The following is a 19,239-nucleotide window of genomic DNA, read 5'->3' on the forward strand; positions in this document are numbered from 1 at the left end:
CCCTGGGATACCAAATACTAAACAAAGAGCGAGCTGACGATCGAAGTCATTGTGCCAGATCCGTGACACCGCAAATGCGCTGAAATCTTTATGTGAATAAACATTTTGGTCTCGATCCGGATTCACCCACTGCAGGAGGGAGAGCTTTGTGTGGTCCTGGTTCAAATAAATACAGCTAAATAGCTGCCATCGTTTTGAAAGGCAGCAAAAATACACAGCAGACAGCAAACACCGCTGGGACCCAAACCGCTAATGTGCGGTGTGTGTTTGGTGCGCCTCGCTTCTGTGTGCACTCAGCTGCCGCGGTGGTTCGACATGATTAGTTTGTTTAGCTCTTAATTACCGCCCTGCCCTCTGCATGATAAACAAACATCTTTCATGGTGAGATCAACGCTGAGTGGTGGCCAAGCAGAGATGCAAGGGCATTCCAGAAAAACTCTTCTGAGTATTTAAAAACAGAGATTCTGGAAACTATATTTCCCTGCAGCTCATTAAGGCAGCTGAGCACAAATTGTCTTCACACTGCAGCCTGAAGTCACCCAATTCAGATTTTTTGTCAAATCAGATTACTTTGTCTGGCTGGTCCCAATTCCAAACATATGCGACTCGTGTGTGTGTGTTCTCCAGTGTGAACGGGCTAACGACCTGAAAGTGTCCCGCCTGCACAGCAGAGGGCGCAATAACCTGAACGTTCTCAGTGTTTCGCCAACCGCCATAAAAAGAGGGAGTGCTCAGTGTTTGCGGAAGTAAACATGGATACTAATGGTGGAGCATTAGCATCCACCATGCTACCACTGAAGTTGTTGTCCAACTGGAGCAGCATGTTAACAACTTAATCCTCATTATAGTTGGCAAAAGTTGTTTTTCTTCCTGCTTGCATGAATCAGGACTCAGACAAGTGACGTTTGTCGCTTGTTAGTGACGTTCAGGTCACATTTGAATCGGATTTTATTCGTCATGTCTGTAATATTTGCTTTTTCTTTGTACTTGTAAACAAAGACGTTCATTTATAAAAAAAAAAAAAAAAAAAAAAAAAAACAGCTGGTACTGGTTAACCCTCCACTTTCTGAGTGCCAAGTTGCTGTGAAACTCTGCGCATCATGATGGATAGAAAAGATGCCGTCGTTTCATTCAGACTTTTATTCATTGTTGATACAAAGCAGCGTAAAAAAACTTTACATGAAAACAAATCAAACAAAAGGGAGATATGTATTTGGTCGTTGGACTGAACATCCAGTCTCCATTTGAATAAGCAAAAAATAAAATAACAAAAAAAAAATCTCACTTTGTGAGTCAACATGAAAAATATACCCGGTGGTTGCCATTTTAAATATAAATAATGAAAACATCGTGTTTCTGCTTCATCCCTACGTGTCCTGATTTACTGTATGATAATGACTCCTCTGTTGTCGGGGAATCAAGGTTCTCCCTGTTAAAGCATCGGTTCTCTTCAGAATCACAGACAATGACTTCAGTTCATTGATACAGAACCTTTAAATTTACAAAGTGATTGGAATGAGCTTTATTGTTTGTCCTCATTTTACCTCCTCCCTGACTTATTTACCCCACTGTCGACTCGAACAGAGTTCTGTTGACTGGCCGTAATGCGGCAGGTAACCGTCGTTCCCTGAGTGAAGCTTCACACTCCAGCTGGCGTAGTCACTTTACAAGGCAGGTAAGGTATGAAAGAAACATGTTGAAATGTGTATTTAAAGGTTCTGACTGGATCCTCCTGATGAAGTGGAGAGTTTGTTGAAGACCTCAGTCAGTCTGGTCCACAGATCCACAGTGGGGTTCCTGGGTTAGCCAGTGTGACCGGTCTCTGGTTGTCAGGGGAACAGAGACTTTCTGTCCCTGGACTCTCCTTACCTCCCCCTGCCTCCTCTCGGTGTGCGAGTCGTGAAGCTCATGAGTGACCCAGAAGTTCAGAGACGAAGGCATGGATCCAGTTCCTCCCTGTCTGGATCCGATGTGTATAAACACCGATAGGAGGCCAACAGCCTTACTGGGGATTGGTGGGTTTCACTCATTTCCTTCTACTTGTTTAGACACACCGACTGAAGTAACGCAAAGGCACCCCTCATTTCTTGAACTTTCTTTCATTTTGTTGAAACAACCCCCCCTCCCTTCCCCCACCCCAACCACAAACTTTAAGTGCAGATTTTTTTTAAACATTCGAGACATGTAAAAAAAAAAAAGTCACTGTGCAACTTCAGTCTTTTGAAAAGTCCTTGACCATAACAACAGTCTGCATGTCATAAAACTCAAACTGAGCAACTCATGTTATACTTTCGGTTTCATAACACATGAACAATACCTTGAAGACGTATTAAATTAAAAGTCAGCACAGAAGGCCAACTTGTCTTTCTCCCAAGGACAAGAGAAGGTTTTTTTCTTCTTCTTTTTTTTTACAACTTTGAGCTTTTCCAAGCTCACCACTAAAGTTTATGACATGTGCACCATTAGGAAAAGTATTTTCTCCAGAAACAGACTCTTTCCACTGGATGCCAAGACGTGATCCTAATGCAACAGTCTGGATAAACAAAACTGACCAAAACAAAACAACCAGACATCCAGGCAACCCCAACATAACCATGAGGTTCACATCAGCACCTGATCAACCGAGCAAGAAACTGTCATTCTCAGTGAAGTTTTAATTTCACTAGTCACATGATATATTGCTGAACAGAAAAGGCAGCCATGGCAAAGGCATCTCGGTGACTGGGTTTAAGGCTAATCTAGTGGTAAATCTGAGGCAGCTGTACTTCTGTGGTAAGAGTCTCGTAACCAGAAGGTTTTCGGTTTGATTTGTCCAAAAATCATGTTTATGGATCTTGGGTACAGAAAAGAACTTTGAACTATATTTACTGAGTTCTGAAATCTAAGTATTTGCCATAATGCAAGATTTTAAAAAGCCTTAAAGCTGTAGTCTGTAACTTTTATACAGGTTCGGCAATCATCATGACAGGTGATTGCCGTCAATCACTAACATTGATTGACAGCACTAACACCCGCCTCCTGGCTCTGATTGGTTGTTTCTGGTTAGCACTGGGAAAAGTCAAAGGAGCTTCAATAGGTTATCTGTCTCACACCATAATGTTACAACAAAGTTTCAACAAATATGAAAGATGATCAAAGTTACATACTGCAGTTTTAAGACTTGGCAAAGAAAATAAAAGCTTCCAAAATTTGGATTTCAAATTAAAAATTGCTAAAGTAACATTTAAGTAACATTAAAGACACAATGAAGTATGTTAAAGGGAAACTTTTTACCTTAAATAAATTATATTTAATCAGAAGTATGTACCTTCGACTCCAGGGGTGCCCAAAGTGGGTCCCCGAGGGCCGGCATCCGGCATGTTTCAGTTCCCTCCCAGGTGGTACCAACAACCTTCTCAACATGTCAGTGTTCTTCTTAGGCCTTCTAACAAGCCATCATTGGATCCAGTTGTGTTAAACCAGGGAGAGAACTAAAACATGCAGGATGCCGGCCCTCCAGGACCCACTTTGGGCGCCCCTGTTCTACTCCATGTTGAATCCCATCTCAGCTTATTGTACTGCTAGTTCTTAACACTAGATGATCTTCAAATCCGTAGCTCATCATCATTGAGCTGATAAGTTTGGATAATAGTATAACATTATAAACATTTCTTGCTTCAAGAATGGGAATGTTAAGGCACTGACAATGGCAGGGAAATGTTACAGAACGGGAACTTCAACATGACAAAATGATTTCTTCTTCAGCTTTAAACAAGCCCTTTTCCCTCTGTAGGTAACAGTTCTCTTCATTTAAAGGGGAATTCAGTTCAAACTTGTTGAGAGAGGAATGTTTGCTGGTTTCTATATTTGGATGGGGGGACGTCAGAGCAAGAACCTTTTTAACAGTCTTCACCTCAGCTATATGGGAGGACTTCTGGATGATGCAGCTGGTTGTCCCGGAGACGCTGTCCTTCCCCTGAGCCAAGTTGGTCAAGGCCATGGCGGCGTTGATCTCCTTCCAGTACGTCTCATCTTTGGCCTTCACCTTCTCCTTCTGCGTCGCTGCGACGCCAGCGTTGCCCCTGACGACCGGCACAACACGCAAACGCGCACAGAGAGAACAAAACAGAGCGTTACGGCTCACGTTCAGCTGGTGATTGGACACAGGTTATCTGGGGAGAGAAGGTCGACTCACTTGTCATGTTGACTTGATCCATGGTCTGTGGCTTCTGAAAGCAGAGAGAGAAAAACTCAGTAGACTTCTCTGGGTCAGAACATCAGGACACTAGCAAAAGACATTTTTAATCTCAAGTTTTTGCCCTCGTTAAATAAAGGTTGCATGTTCAGCAGATTAGTGGATGCATGTGCGTGTGTGTGTGGTTTTTGACTTGTGTTTTGTTCTTTCAGTGGACACCGTGTCCTCAGCAAACATGTGCTGCTCTGGTTTCTGTCTTTATTTAAGACGCTGAAGGAAAAAGACACGTTTTAGCGAGAAGGCTTGAAGCGTAAAGGTGACTGATAGGATGGAGCAGAAAGATGTTTCTTATGACTCGTAAAGTCCATGGTGTAATATTTAGTTGGAAAACAAATGGAGCCCAGCCAGCATAATTGAGTTGTCTGAAGAAATCAGATCGAAAAAGACAGAGCGAAACAGAGCTGAGAGTGAGTCAGTGGGAGAAAGATGGCCGAATGTTGGCTTTCCTCCCCCTCCTCAATGGGACCAATCGCCATCTCATCTGTGAAACATTAGTGAGGAATAGCAAAGTCATTAAACAATGAAAGTAAAGTTGTCTTTATGGGCGCCAGAGTGTTTACTTCAGCTGTTTACTGAGAGCTCTTGGTGTTTTGAGACCTCAACCTGTCTTCTGTCTCGCGTTCAGCCTTCGCTCAGCTGCCCATCAGTGAAAATGACAACACAAGCTTGGAGTTTCATGAGGCATTAAAAGACAGCAGAACATCTGGACTTTCTAGCTGTGCAGCCTCCAGGCACTCTACTTAAGTTGACTAAACTTTTAAGAAGTTTGGTCTTTACCAGCTAGAGATGATTGGATGAGAAGAAAATGTTCAAAAGAGGAAAATTATCTGAAAGTTTCTATTTAGTCCAAAGGTATTAAGAGTGTCAGACGTTCAGTAGGTCGTCCTTTGTTCAGAACAAATCCCTCACACAGGGAAACCCCGTCTTCTACAAGCTCATGCTGCACATCCTGCATGTCAATTGGTTCTTCCTCCTGAGTAACATTTTCATCTTCACTGCATCTTTTCTTATGAATATAAAAGTCCAACATCGTGTGAAAGCCAAACCATTAAACTGCTCTGACTTTACAGCTTTATCTTGGTCACCTCTCTTGCTGCTTTAAAAGCCTCCAGAGTTTCTTAATATCCTGATCCACTGATCTCATCTCTGCAGGCTCCACCAGCCTCAGACTCTCCATCTCCTCGCTGCTCTTCTGTCTGCTTCCCATGCAGTCTGAGCCATGATGACAGGACAAGGTCTGAGGCGCTCTGGGCTGATACGGCCCTGATTAGGAAATGTTCCTCTAGTTTTCTGGCTCATTTTTAGATTCTTCCACAGAGAGGAGCCTGACCTCACTCACCACAGTGCTTTCCTTAGAAGAATAGAAGGAATGTGTGAGAGGGAGATGAGGATGTGATAACCCAGAGTCACAAACCACTCAGTTTTAGTTCAGGTTATAGTTTGTCAGAGATTTTCAACAATATTCTCACATTCCTGTCTGTCCATATTTCCCTGCTGTGGCGTCTTTTCCTCTGCTGCTTAAGTTACCATATGCTCACAGAGTCCAACTGGTTCCTCTGATTCATAATCACAGAATCTGGAGACACACCTCTGCTTACAAAGAGTCTATTTCCAAAACTTTTTGCCTAAAACATCTGAAACTCAGATTTTTCCAAACAAAAGCAGCTCCAATGACTCAATAAATCAGCAATAAATCACTGGCCCAGTTTCTGCTTCTTTCCTCCTTTGTGCTGAACACTCAGTCAGCTCTGCTGCTGCCTCTGGGCCGCACTGACAGCACGCTTTATGGAGCCCCAAAGGGGAAGCGCTGAGATGTCTGCTGGTTTCTGGCATCCAGGTGGAAAATCCAAAACACTGGCTGACTGAACACTGATGTGAGAGAAGAGAGGAAAAAGATGGAGTTTAACAAAGAGGGAGTGATGCTCCACCTGTTCAGATGACTGTGGTGGAGATTGGTTTTGCTCCCATCGTTACCATCTGCTGCTGCTGTTAGCAACTAGCACCAAGCTCTGAGTTGTACAGGAACACACACAAACCGCTTCCTACGACCCATCAGGCTTTCCGCTGGTTTATCTAAAGTGTCTTTAAATTAGAGTCAGTTTTTAGCCCCAAGTTGCTTCCTGCTGCTAAAATGTGCTTTTCTTTTTCTTTTTATTTTCTATCAAATCAAAAGTGACACAAAGCTGAACAGACGGTCTGATTGTTCAGGACAGGAAAGGAATCACTGCTCAGTCAATACTTGATGCTGAATTTAAAAAATCACCTCTTTTCCATCTGTCCATTTATAGTCGATGTATATTTGATCATTGCATTAATGGAATAAAGGGTTTCTGATGATTCACTTATTTTTCAGGGGAAACAGAAGTGAACCATGTGGTTAGAACAGTGACACACGTAATAGAAACAACATATCAACCTGATGAGACGCCAGCAAACCTGCATGCATCTGAATCCAAGAGAGACCGAAAGCCGGAACCTGATTGGTCAACATTGTTTCCCATTCGTACAGACCACGCCTCAAAATGAACTAAAACCCAGAAGAGCAAGAGCAAGAACTCAACATGTAACCACCATGTTTGTGTGGCTCCACATTTTTCATGTCTGAACTTTATTTGAAAAAAATAAATAAATAAAAATAACCTGTTACAGCTATTTCAGTTTCCGCTGTAGCAAAAATAAAATGCAGCTCATCTGCTACATCTGTGCATGTGCAGTGCAGAATGTTTTTCTCGCCTGCTGCCTCAGTAATGGGACAGCAAGCCAAAAGACGCCTGATAATTGCTTGCATTTTAATTGGTTGCAGGGGGGCAGAAGGACAGATTTGCCCAGGGCTCCAATCCTGCCAAAAACAACACGAGTCAGGAGTTGTGCATTCTACTTTAGAAAAATAAATCCCCATAGTTGACCATAAACTAGACTAAGTGGCTTTATTACACACATTTTTTAAATTAAGTCTCATCCCAAGTTCCTTCCATCACCTCCTCTTTGTTTTCTGAAGTCTAATCTGAAACTGGTGAGTCTTGGCTGGAGCTAAATCCGCTTTTATTTGTTTCCTTCTTCTTTCTGAGGAAAATCCAGAGCCTGTCCAGCTCCCTGGATTCCTGGGAGGAGCCGTCCTCGTTTATCACCATCTGGGAGTGTCTCATTGACATGAGATCTCCTGTGTACAGCCAGGTCTCTCCTATGGCCTTCAGGATATTACTCTGCTAACTGAATGAATGGATTTATATCAAATGAAACAATGTACAGCATACATTGGCCACTGAATTTGTACCAGGTCGTGGCTACAAATGCTAATTTATATCTGTAGTCACGTCACTGCTAACCAGTCAGACCTGGCAAAACCGTCGTCCTTCAAGAAAAGTGACCAAAATCTGGCTCAAGTCAGATATAATTGGGAAATGAAATCAGGTTTAGAGCAAAATGTGGAAGCAGTCATGTCACAAATCTCATTTTAACATCACTTCATATTTAAATTTCTGTCTAAGAAAAAGAAATCTCCCGAACTGCCTTCTCTCTACACATTATTGTTTCCTTCAGTCGGCTGAATACGCAGATGGGGAACTACTTTCAAGCTCTCCATTATTTAGTGATCAATTTGGGGGAAAATATGCAGATTCTGCTCTCCGATGCCGCTTTCATGACGTCCAGTCGGAGTGTTAATGGCTGAACCGTGGAGTACAAATGGAGTCTGTGTCCACGAGTCATTAGGAATCATTTGGCATATACTGACCCACATGACACAGAACCAAATCTGGCGCCGAGTGAGAAGGGAAACAATCGTCAGATTCCTGCCTTTTAAGACCCCATTAAAGGCTCACTGGCCATGAAACCTCCGTGTGATGGAACTCTGAAAAACCCTTGCGGACAGCAGAGTGTTTACATGTGGCTGCCGGTGTTTGATGTGCGCTCACAACTTAACGGCCATTTATTGTCGTGGTAATTTCGCCGATCTGCAACAAATGTTTGCTCATTGCAGGCCTGGAATATATTTGGTGATGTTTATAGCTTGAGTTGGAAAAATCATTCCGAAACAAACCAAGTTGTTTTGTTGCCATAATAGCAAATATCAGTCAGCAGCCAGGGTTTCGTGAAAGCATTTTTCTTTTCAAAGCAGCAACGTGTAACTTTTTTTGAGAATATGTTTTTCATATATTTGTTCAAACTGTCACCATGCTGTGACATTATGCTATGAGAGAGATGATCTGTGAAAAGATCCACCTCTTCCCTCAGCTGGCTTTGCAGTCTGAAGAAATGCACTGTTCCCAGTCAAAAACAACCAGTCAGAGCCAGGGGGAGGGTTTTAGCGCTGTCAGTCATGCTCATGCACTTGCTGCTGAATGTTCCAACTTATTGTTAAAGGACAACCACTCATTTTCTTGGCTCTGCCTTAAAAAAATAGCATGTATAAACATATATATGATCACGTGCTGTACTACTCTATTGAATAGAGTATGCTAGCTGCAATGTAGCAGAGAGCGAGAGGTGCCAAGACCCGCTGCCTGGCTCTGATTGGTCGTTTCTAGACAGCATTGGACCAAGACAGAGGAACTCCATTGTTATCTCATATATTATTTCACAGCATACTGTTACAACATACTGATAGTTTACATAAATGTGTAAAAAAAGAATTATTTTTTACAGCAGTTTTAACGCTTTTTAAGTTTTAATTCATTCATCTTAAGACATTGCTCCTGCAACATTCGCCACTATTATCACATGCTGCTTGTTTTCCTTTAGCTCTAGTGTGGATGTGATGTTTGAGGTCTTGGAGCTTCACCAGTGGGATTCCTTTCAAGAAGTTTAGTTTCTCACTGGAGCCAATCCATGATCTCCATTTGCTGCCACGTCTGTCTGCTCTTTGTAGTCAGGAGTTCTGGCTGAGCTCACAACAACCAACTGGGACACAAATGGACTTTTGACCAATGGGACGGCAGCGAGCAGGTTCGCCACTTTTCCTTGCCCAATCACAACTTTATTACAGACTGGAACTTACTAAGACAATATGACCAAAAAGTTCCCTGGACAATTTGAAGAAGTGAAGATCTTTTAAAGCCAGAGAACAGAACCCAGTCTGGGTCTGAAGCTTTCAGTAATCTTAAATCAGATTTATTTGGACGCTGTGTCCTCTGTGGAGGTGATAGAAGAACAGATTTATGTCAAATCTGCTGCACAGGGACACATTTTTCTCTCGTTTTAAAACATAAAACTCTTTATGAAAGAAGAATGTGTTCTCTGAAGAAATATCTGGAATTTTCAGCAAACAGGAGAAAAAAACCGCAGGAAATGACAAAAACTTGACCTTGAAAACATTTCTCTCTCTCTCTCTGCAATTTTTCATTTGCTTTGTTCCTCTGAAGTCAGACGTGGAATGAAAATTTGATTTTCTCAACTTTTATTCTAATTTGGATCAGATCTGATTTTCCCAGAAGGACCTTGTCCCTTTTGGATTAATCTTTCCATTTGAAGCTTCTGCCACAAGTAAAAGAGTAATACTTGTGTAAATGTATCAGAGTCCAAAGAGGCCAAAAGGGAGACATGAGCAGCAAGAAATTTTAATAGCCAGAGATAAAACAGTCAGTGTCTATTAAAGGCCGCAGGTCTGCCAGCTGAATTCAGCCCTTTTCGGATTTGTCTTGATAAAATCTGCTGGAGTGAAGCTTCTGCAGTGAAAACAGTCTGATGTTGGCTCAGGTCAAAGGGTTTTAATTGTTCCTGTCTGACTCATTGATTCATTTCAGATACACACACTCTGTCTGCTTCACACTCAGACAAGAAGAAACACTTTTGTCCAAAAAAGACACAATAACAGCAGCTCTTCCCTCCAACAACCCAGTTCAGATCCGGACCCTCCTTGTTCTGATCGTGTTCAACACAAAGGGAAAATGTTACTTCTGGACGTGAAGTCCACCTGAACAAAGACCCAGTGTTCTCAGCCGATACAAACAGAGCTGACCTTGATTGGTTACATCTCTGAAACTCTGCAGAAACTCCTGCAGCTTCCAGACGCTTTGGGCTGCAAAGGTCCCACATTCAACTCTCAGTCTCAAGAGGCCTGTTGGACATTTTGCTCTGCTCTCTCACCTGGAGCCACAGCAGGATCAAAGATAAGACAACCAGCAGCCTGAAAGTTTTCAACATGGCCTTGTTGTGTCTGACCTGTTAGACCCTGGTTAGCTGGAGGTGAAGCTCCTCCCACCTGTCTGGACGGCCTCAGAGACAACCAGTGGTTCAGTGTGTGTGGGTTTGACAGTGTGCAGGTTACTGGATATGCTTGTGTGTTTCAGTTGAACTGCACCTTGTTTAAATTTTACAAAATATTTCAAGAAGCTCCTGAACAGCTTCTCCATTTCATCAACCATGAGGAGAAGATTCAGCAACACATTCAACATGTTGAATTAAAGGAAGAACAGAGAGAGTTAGCAGGAGAGATATTGGAGATCCTGCAGAGGGACAGACAGCTGAACATAATGGACGAGCTGGAGGGATGAAAATAAACGTCCAGAAAAAGACAGAGATCAGACATGAGGAATGTGATGTGTGTGTCGGAGAGTTCCTGGAAGAGTCAGTGGTCTCCTTACCGGCTCGATAGACGAAGTGGGCCTCAGCTTCAGAGGACGATGGCGACAGCAGCTCGTCATCGAACTCGTTGGAGCTGAAGGAGCCAGAGTGGTTCCTCTTGCGAGCGTCCATGACAGCGTTGGCCACCATGACGTGCCGCAGAGAGTCGTTCAGGTAACGGTGCAGCAAGCTGCTCTTGTACTTGGGTGGAGACACGTAGTCCTCGGCCTCCACGGCAGAACGCAGCCCTGGGTCCATGCCGATGGCCACGCCCACCATGGGGGAGCCCTCCTTCTTGATGACGCTCTGGTACAAGGGCTTGGTGAGATCCTCAGGGCCGCTCTGTGTCCTCTGAGGGTTGTCTCCATCTGCAACATCGGGACATGCTCACATGACTGTTGTGTTGGTGGAGGACAGGAAGTCTTCTCCACAACAAAAACCATCTCTTAAAACTTTACAACAAACTTCTGTTGCCATGTTGATCTATAGTACAAGATAAACATCATGTTTATTCTTGCTCTTGTCCCGACTCCTAACTGGGATCAGTTAACGACATAAAACAGTGTAAATGAACCTCAACTCTCCACAGCCAAAAAGAAAATCTGTGTCTGAATTGATCAATCGACTCGTTGGGTTGTAGAACTCTCTATGGTTAAAGAACATCTGTTGTTGGTCACATTGATGCAGAAACACTTAAGACTGCAGCATAAGGCCTGTATGTACATATGGTGTGTAAACCAGTGGAGCTGACTGGTTCCAGTCTCTCCATCTTCATCTGGGTCGCTGCATTTAGGTCCCATCAGTTTTTATATGGTCATAAAGTCACTAAAAACAATCAGTGGAGGTGCACATTGTAATGACTCATTTCCTCCATCAGATGTTGGACTCCAGGTCCAGTTATTGTCTCAGTTCTGTTCACCCAGTCTGAAGGAAAACGGTTCTTTGGAGCTAATCTTTAATTCAAACAGCAGAACCAGAAGAATTCAACTTTCTACTCCTGCCCACAAGTTGGCATCGCCTCCACAACAGAAAGCCCAGTTCAGACTTGAGACACAGAACCAAATCGTAATTAATGCTGGTCCATTTCCTTTCTATCTCAGCCTTCATGCCCTGCAGAATTAAATCCTTCCCAGAATGCTTTGCAGCTGAGGAGACTAAATTAAAGCCCAGCTTCCAGCCTGATGAAAGAAACAGGAGGAAGATAAAAGTCTGATGAAAACCCAGAGATTCTCTAGCAGCAGGGAAATCAGAGACACTTCACTTCAGATTCTGTCGCTGCCAGGACTGCAGTTCTGTCATTTGGCCGGGTTAGATGTCTGGTTCAGCCTGGTCCAAATTAAGATGAGAGCTTCCATTAATCAGAACCACATGGTTCTTCCAGCATCTCCTCTGTCACCAATCAATCTGACCTTTTGATTTGATCCAATAAAAATATTAAACTGTTCTCCTGAACAGAACATCACGTTGCTGGACACCAGCAGAAAACAGTTTTTACTTTAGCCTGGATTTGCTGCTGCAGTTCCAGAACAAGCTGGACCGTTTCAGGACAGTAAGAGGAATGAAGACATGGTCAGCAGGGTCAGATCTGCTCCCAGAAATAGTCTCTGGAACAAAAGCATAGGCTTCAGAACATAATGGAGGGCCTTTCAGCACACGGGCCAGCAGTGGGAGCGGGCTGCGGATCGCTCCAGAACCAGAATATGACAGGGAGACGAGTCAGGGAGATATACGGAGCCTCTGGTGGTGCAGCGGCCTGCGGCACACACAACACAAACACCATGCACACATTCCTCTGGGAGCCACACGCTCAGCTTCTCCTCCTCACACACTGAGGGAGAGATTACTGACACCACAGCGCTCTGAACTTTCTGTTCATTCACTGCAGGACGACTGAACTTTGACTTTCTAACGCTTCCTCACCAAAACGGGCCGGACCTTCCCAGGAGAGCCGGCGTGTGTTTGCACATTTGTCAAACAAACTTGAGGCGTACCTTGAGAGCAGCTGTCGTCGCTGCTGACGCTCAGCCTCTCGGCGTTGCCCTGAACGTATTTGTTGTACAGTTTGATCCGGAGCGCCCAGCTCAGGTCCGGCTGCCTCACCGTGTTCTTCAGGCGTCTCCTGGCGTTGGCGAACCAGTTGGACACCTGAGGGGGACAAAGCAGGAAGGAGACACACACAGCAAACAGGAAGACGTGTTAATGTCTAGATTCCACACTCGTCCACATCCACAGACAGACTAAACGTGTCGTCCTCAGTGGAGACGTCGCCTCGCTGCAGAGACAGAGTCCAGCAGCAGGTCAGCTGCAGCTCTTTGAACGGAGCTGAGAGGAACATCCCAGACGTTCTGCAGAAAAACTGAAGCCTCTCATCCTTTTACTGTGTACAAAGAATCGGCTGACGGCCAGTGAATGCATCATTTCATGATCTAATGCTCTGACTGAGACACACGTCCCCATCCTGCTTATTCTGGACACATCTAGCCTCCCTCCAATAAGACGTTTTTTCCATCTCTGTCTTTAAGATCCAATAAAAAAGACACTTGAGCCGCTGCTCTTCCTTCCACTGGGAGTGGAGACCATTAGATATTCTACTGGAATAACTTTTCATGCTCAATAGATTTCAAGCCTCTGATGAACGGCCGGGGACGGCGGCCTCAAGCTGGACTGCTTAGTTTTCACGTCCTCTCCTTCAGCATCACATTTCTCATTAACTTGGACTGTCCACTGTCTTCAGTCTGCAGCCCAGCAGGCAGGAAGCAGCAACCAATTGGCCAGCAGGAATGGGAGGGGAAGGGACATGTCCTCATGAGGACGGGAGGTCCCAAAGGAGACAGCATTTTACCACTGAGACGGAGTTCAGGAACCATGGAGATGGAACCGGATCATCGGCTCCATTTCACAACATTGACATGGAACAAAGCTAACTGCTGCGCTACAACATGACAGATTTAGCTGCTGTTTAACACCTGCTGCCAGGTCGGCCTCTCCAGGGAAAAACACACAGGAAGTGATGCGTTCAACGCCACTGGCAGCCTTAACAGCGGTCTGTCTGGACTAAACAGTGGAAGAACTCAGCAGCAATCAGTGGAAAGACAGAGAGACATCATGGTCACATCTGAGTTTATGTTCACACTTTGGGACAAAACCATCACTTGTTCAGTCCAAACATATTTTTAAAGACTGAGAGTTTAAAGATTTATAACTATCTGTTTTCATATTCCTAATTGGCAAAAACAAAAGTTTTTGTCCATCAACAACTGAAAATAGAGAAAATAGAGAACCAGGTTCTTCAAAACAGAACAGGAACAAAAACATAATTTTGGTGTTTGAAGAAAACTTTTGATATTTTGCAGAGCTGAACTTTTTATATTTTAGCACAAAGTTAAAATATTTAGATCAAGAACTGATTTGCATCAAACCATTTTTCCACAAATATTAAATATTAAATAAATATTTGTATAAATGATCACTTCAATAAAACTAGAAATACTTGCATGAAACACATTACTTGTATCTATAGTTATAAGTATCAAAAATTACAAAACACCAAATCATTATATAATTATACATGAAAGTATCTTAATCTAAAATTTGTTTAAAACATATGAAATAATCTCATTATTTCTGGATCTAATTTAGCCTGACCAATCAGAGACAGTCTGTAGGGATGATTCTGTTCCAGAGGAGCTGATTGGTCAGCAGATAAACTGAACATTATATTTCAAACAGCTGAGTATAAAATATTATATCTACTGCATGATTCAATTATTTTATGTCTGAATGTAAATCAGAATATAGGAAAATAAATCAATAAATAATCAGATAATGATGTTTTTACTATAATACATTTGAATTTCATTTATAGTTTTCTTCTTTTAATACATTTAAAACTTTTACCTAAATATTATTAATTATTTTAGTCATTAATTAATTTAAGTAATCAGCAATCAGCCAGAAACCTGCAGTTGGTGCACCTCTAAGAAATAGCCATTGAAAATTAATTGTGAATAATTTGCAAACAGGTAAACATCTATTCTTCTGGAACAAAAGAATTGTAAAGAACTTATTACAATTCAACAAAACATATTTAGTTCTGACACTATTGGACTCTCTGGGACATGAGATGAAGCTGAGCTGCAGCTTTTGGAAGAAAGTGGAAGAAACAATCAAAACCTGAGACGCTCAGCAGAGAGAAGAAGCTGCAGGAGGATCTGGAAGGCAGAGGAAACAACACTTCACTCCTGCTAAACATTCAGGAACAGTAAAATCTGAACTATCTAAACTCCAGCAGCCTGATCACTCTCCTGTCTGTGTGACTTTTCTTTGTCTCCTACTGGAATCAGAGCAGAAGAAAGCGTCTCACCTGGACCAGAGTCATCTGCGAGCCGAGCGCCAGCAGGATTTTCTCCGTCTTGGTCGGGTACGGGTTGTCTCTGTGCTTGTAGAGCCACTGCTTGAGCGGCCGCGCCATGTCCTGCAGGGCCTGGCGCTTGTGTCGCACTTTGCTGCCGCTGAGACGACCCCTGTGCACCAGCAGGGACAGCATTTAGACGCAGGCAAACTACCGGACACCCCCAAGGCCTTCAGCATGCAGATGTCAGAAATTCACGCCGAGTCTAAAATGTCGGCAGATGAATCAGAGAAACGTCCTGAACCCACAGGAGGAACACCTGAACCTGCAGATGTCAGTATGGTGCTGCTCTCCACTTCTCCTTTAGCTCCCAAAACGGCTCCACTGGCCGCAGATGGAACCCATTTCAGTCGGACCTCAAAGCGGGCCCGAGGTTCTGGTTCTCCAAATATTTTCCTTGTAATCTGGATCAGCCTGAACATCGTGGAGCGCATTTCACTCTGACCTTTGACCCCAGAGCTCTGTTAGAGAACATTCCTCATTTGTATCCAATAGGAAAATTATTTTGTTTGACAATGTAAGTAAATTCATGTAACAAGTTTAAAAGTGTTCATGGAAACTCTGCCAGCATGTGTTTATGTTAAACTTTGTCTGGTTTTAATTCATCCTGGTTTTCTGTTTGTTTTGTGTCTTTTAGAGATTTTCTCTGGTTCTGGTGGCCTTTATGTGGCCAAACAGGAGAGTGGATCATGAGAGCAAGAAAAGATGAATCAAAGGTCATCAGGTCAGGACTGGAACCCGCGGCAGCCATACGGGTCACATGCCTTTTACACTGCTGCAAAACAATTCATCCCGTTTTGATGAAAAATAAAGTCGATATTAATAAATGATTTCAGTTAGGCAAAAAAAACAAAACAACAACAAATAAATATATGTAAGTTGCATTTGCAAAATTAACATTATTCCTAGTTACAGTTTCCAACTGAACATTTTGATGAAAGTCTTGAATGGAAGCAGAAAGTGGAGCTCCAGTCAGGAATTCAGGCCTGTTTTTCCAGCTGTTTCCAGTTTAACTTCCTTCTTATTTAACATTTTGAATGATCACCTGTTATTATTCAAAATAATATCAAAATAATAGTTTTGATACATCAAAACTACAAATGTTTTGATGTATTTGATGCATTTTCTGTGAACAAATAAATTGAAAAGTTCATCCTACTTACGCTGAGGGTCAGACTTTATATGTGAGATACTTTAAATAAAAGGTCTTTAGGCGCGGATGAAACTACTGAACAAATATCAGCTGCTTCTTAATTCTGATCACAGCTTCAGTGATCATTAGATCAGCAGCAGTTTAGAAAAAGGTTTATTATAGGACCTGTCAGATTGTTCTACATCACAACCTGAGGAAGAAAATATTTGGAAACTACAGGAATCTGAACGGAAACGCTTTTAAAATCATTTTAGCCAAATTTGGAGCAAATGCGTATTTACGCACGTCAGCAGAAAAACTTCCATCATGTTTATTATATTAACAATAAATGCACATGATAAAAACAATGCTGTGCTACTGCTGATGGAGTTTAATAATATTTCTAAACCCACATCAGTCTTTAAATCTCTGCTTTAGATGTTTCATTTGCTGCGCTTATTTGCGCAAAACCCGAAGATTTAATCTGATCTGAGGAGAGTTTTTCCCCGTTTGACGCTCAGCTAACGAGTGACCAGCAGGCTGTCAGATATTTCCCCCGTGGGTTCCTTCACCCACTAAAGCCGACCCACATCCACGCATGCTGAGCAGCAGCCTCTACCAGAACACGGAGCCTCACATACCCGCTCCGCCTGTGTCTGGCCGCCTGGCTGTCTCTGATGGCCGGGCTGCTGCAGAGGAGGTCTGGATGTTGGCCGTCGATGACCTCCAGGTAATTTCTGCTGCTCATTTCCACTTCCTTCGCCTTCTCCTCAAACAGGACCTGACTGCTCAGCTTGTTAAACACAACGGTGTTCATCTTTGGCCGCTCGGTCCGCAGATCTCTCTGCTGCGCTCGAATCCAAAAGGTTCGTGGAGGAAAACTGTCCCCGCGTCTCTCCTGCGGAACAATAGATCACATTTAGTTTGAGGATCAAATGAACTAAATCCTTCATCTAAACTTCTCCACATGCAGCAGCTTCAGAGTTAAAGGTGAGCGGAGCCGCGGCGCTCTGACTCCACTTCTGTCTCTTTGGAAACCTGTTTGCTTCATTCTGTCTCCTCCGCTTCTAATGCGGAGAGGCGCTTCTTTCTGCGCACGTTCATTGCGCATTAATTAGCACAATCAGCTAAGAAATAAATCCGGGACGAGTCGGTGCGGACAGCGGAACAATTACTGGTTCCACTTTCCTGCTGCGCTGTGGGAGAAAAACCCACGGAGAGACACGCAGACTGTGGATGGTGCAAATCTCATTTATTCTACAGGAAGAAATTCATGTGAATTCTGTTAAAGCGACTCTAACCAACACTTTGAAGCAGATCCTGCTCTTTCTCTCTCTCTGCAGCTTCATCACTATGATCAGCTGATGTGTCTCAGACGCGGATCCATCAGCAGCAGCTTCGTGGAAAACAGCTGGAATTTTTCCTTGACATCGACTAAAGTGATGCTGGCAGTAATGTGACTGATTCAAAGTTGGCTTGCAGAACATCTGAACCTGTCCTTTCATTCAACAAGTGAGTGGATCTGTGGCTGTTACCTTCCCCGGCTCCCTCCTGCGTCTCTCGGCTGTGCTGAACAATAATCCCGCTCCCAGCCGCCCATGCCCCGCTCACATGTTCCCCGCCTGAGTCTCTGAGCTCCAACCACACGGACCGCCGTCTCCTCCTCTGGTTTTATCCGGCGGCCCGGGACTCTGAATATCTGCGCCTGCTCATGTTTCCTTGCACAGAGGCTGAGCCTGCGAACATCCTGCTGCTGCTTTAGGCCGGTTCAGGGGCAGCGGCCCCCAGAGGGAAGGAGAGGGAGGCGGGCATGAGTCTGACAGAAGCAGGCTGACTGTCTGAGCCACCGAGCTCCAAGTTACTGAGGATTAGAGATTCAATGGACAAATAATGTCTGGTTAGGAGCTGCTGTGCTGCTGCTGCTGATGGACTTTCATTTATTATGTCTGAAAGCTTGAATAGATTTTAGCTGCTAATTATTCATGTTTTGATTTGATTGGCCAGGAAGTTGAAGGACTTCAGACTAGTTATTTCAGGGATGTGACTAACCATCTGAAGCGTTCAGCCTCTGTGTAATTATTGTTTATTTGTGCTTATTTTCATTTAAAAGGGGAACTGACTTTTACTAAGAGTTTGTGGAAACATGCAATGATTGACCCAGTCATGTAATGGGTTAATTAAGGTCAGGAAGGGTTTATTTGCCCAGGTTTTCCACAATATTGTTGGTTGGACTTCTGGCCTGAGGTGAACTTCTGTTACCTCTTCTGACATTATTGCTGTTTCCAAACCTGTGGCTCAGCAGCAACCTGCTGCAGCTTCTCTTTAATCTTAATCCAGCCTCTCCAAAGCCTCTGCTCTTCCGCCCTTCACCTCAGACTGCTGTCTGTCTGTGGTTGAATAAAACCATTCAACAGGTACACTGACATTAATCACCAACTCAAAGGGATCGGTGACGGGGAGTCTGCAGGCGATCCTTATTCACAGCTCTGTTTCATCTCAGACTGGACTTCAGGAATTACACTGGCATCTGCTTTCTTTGGTATCCATTCAATGGCTGCTGGATTGGACAAGTTATGAGTTTTGAGGCCTGGCACCAGAGTTCTGATGTCAGACAGTGGATATCTGCTGAGGAGCTTTGCAGAGACCCAAGATGCTCTGCAGCTTCACATATTGCAACAGGAGCTCTTCACCAATTCTTTTTCTAACAAACATCTTTATGACACTGAGGTTAAGGAAGAAGACATCTAAAGACATTAAAAAGGAACCAAAATAACAATGTAACAGTTTGATCCCTGGTTTGAAGAGGAACAGAAGAGATTTTCCTCAGAGCTTCATATAGAGTTGCGTTTCTATTCTCTGCATTGTCCAATCCGTTCACTGTTGTTAAACACAGACTTCACC

At 43.4% G+C, this 19,239-nt stretch overlaps 1 pseudogene; it reads right to left on the reverse strand.

Moving 5' to 3' along the window:
* Positions 1 to 1,131: 1,131 nt before the first annotated feature.
* LOC129364979 (homeobox protein Mohawk-like) lies at positions 1,132 to 18,237 on the reverse strand (annotated as a pseudogene).
* Between the last annotated feature and the right edge of the window lie 1,002 nt (positions 18,238 to 19,239).

The sequence above is a fragment of the Poeciliopsis prolifica genome, unplaced genomic scaffold (genome assembly GCF_027474105.1).
Source record: "Poeciliopsis prolifica strain line A6 unplaced genomic scaffold, Auburn_PproV2 SCAFFOLD012, whole genome shotgun sequence".
Lineage (NCBI taxonomy): Eukaryota > Metazoa > Chordata > Actinopteri > Cyprinodontiformes > Poeciliidae > Poeciliopsis > Poeciliopsis prolifica.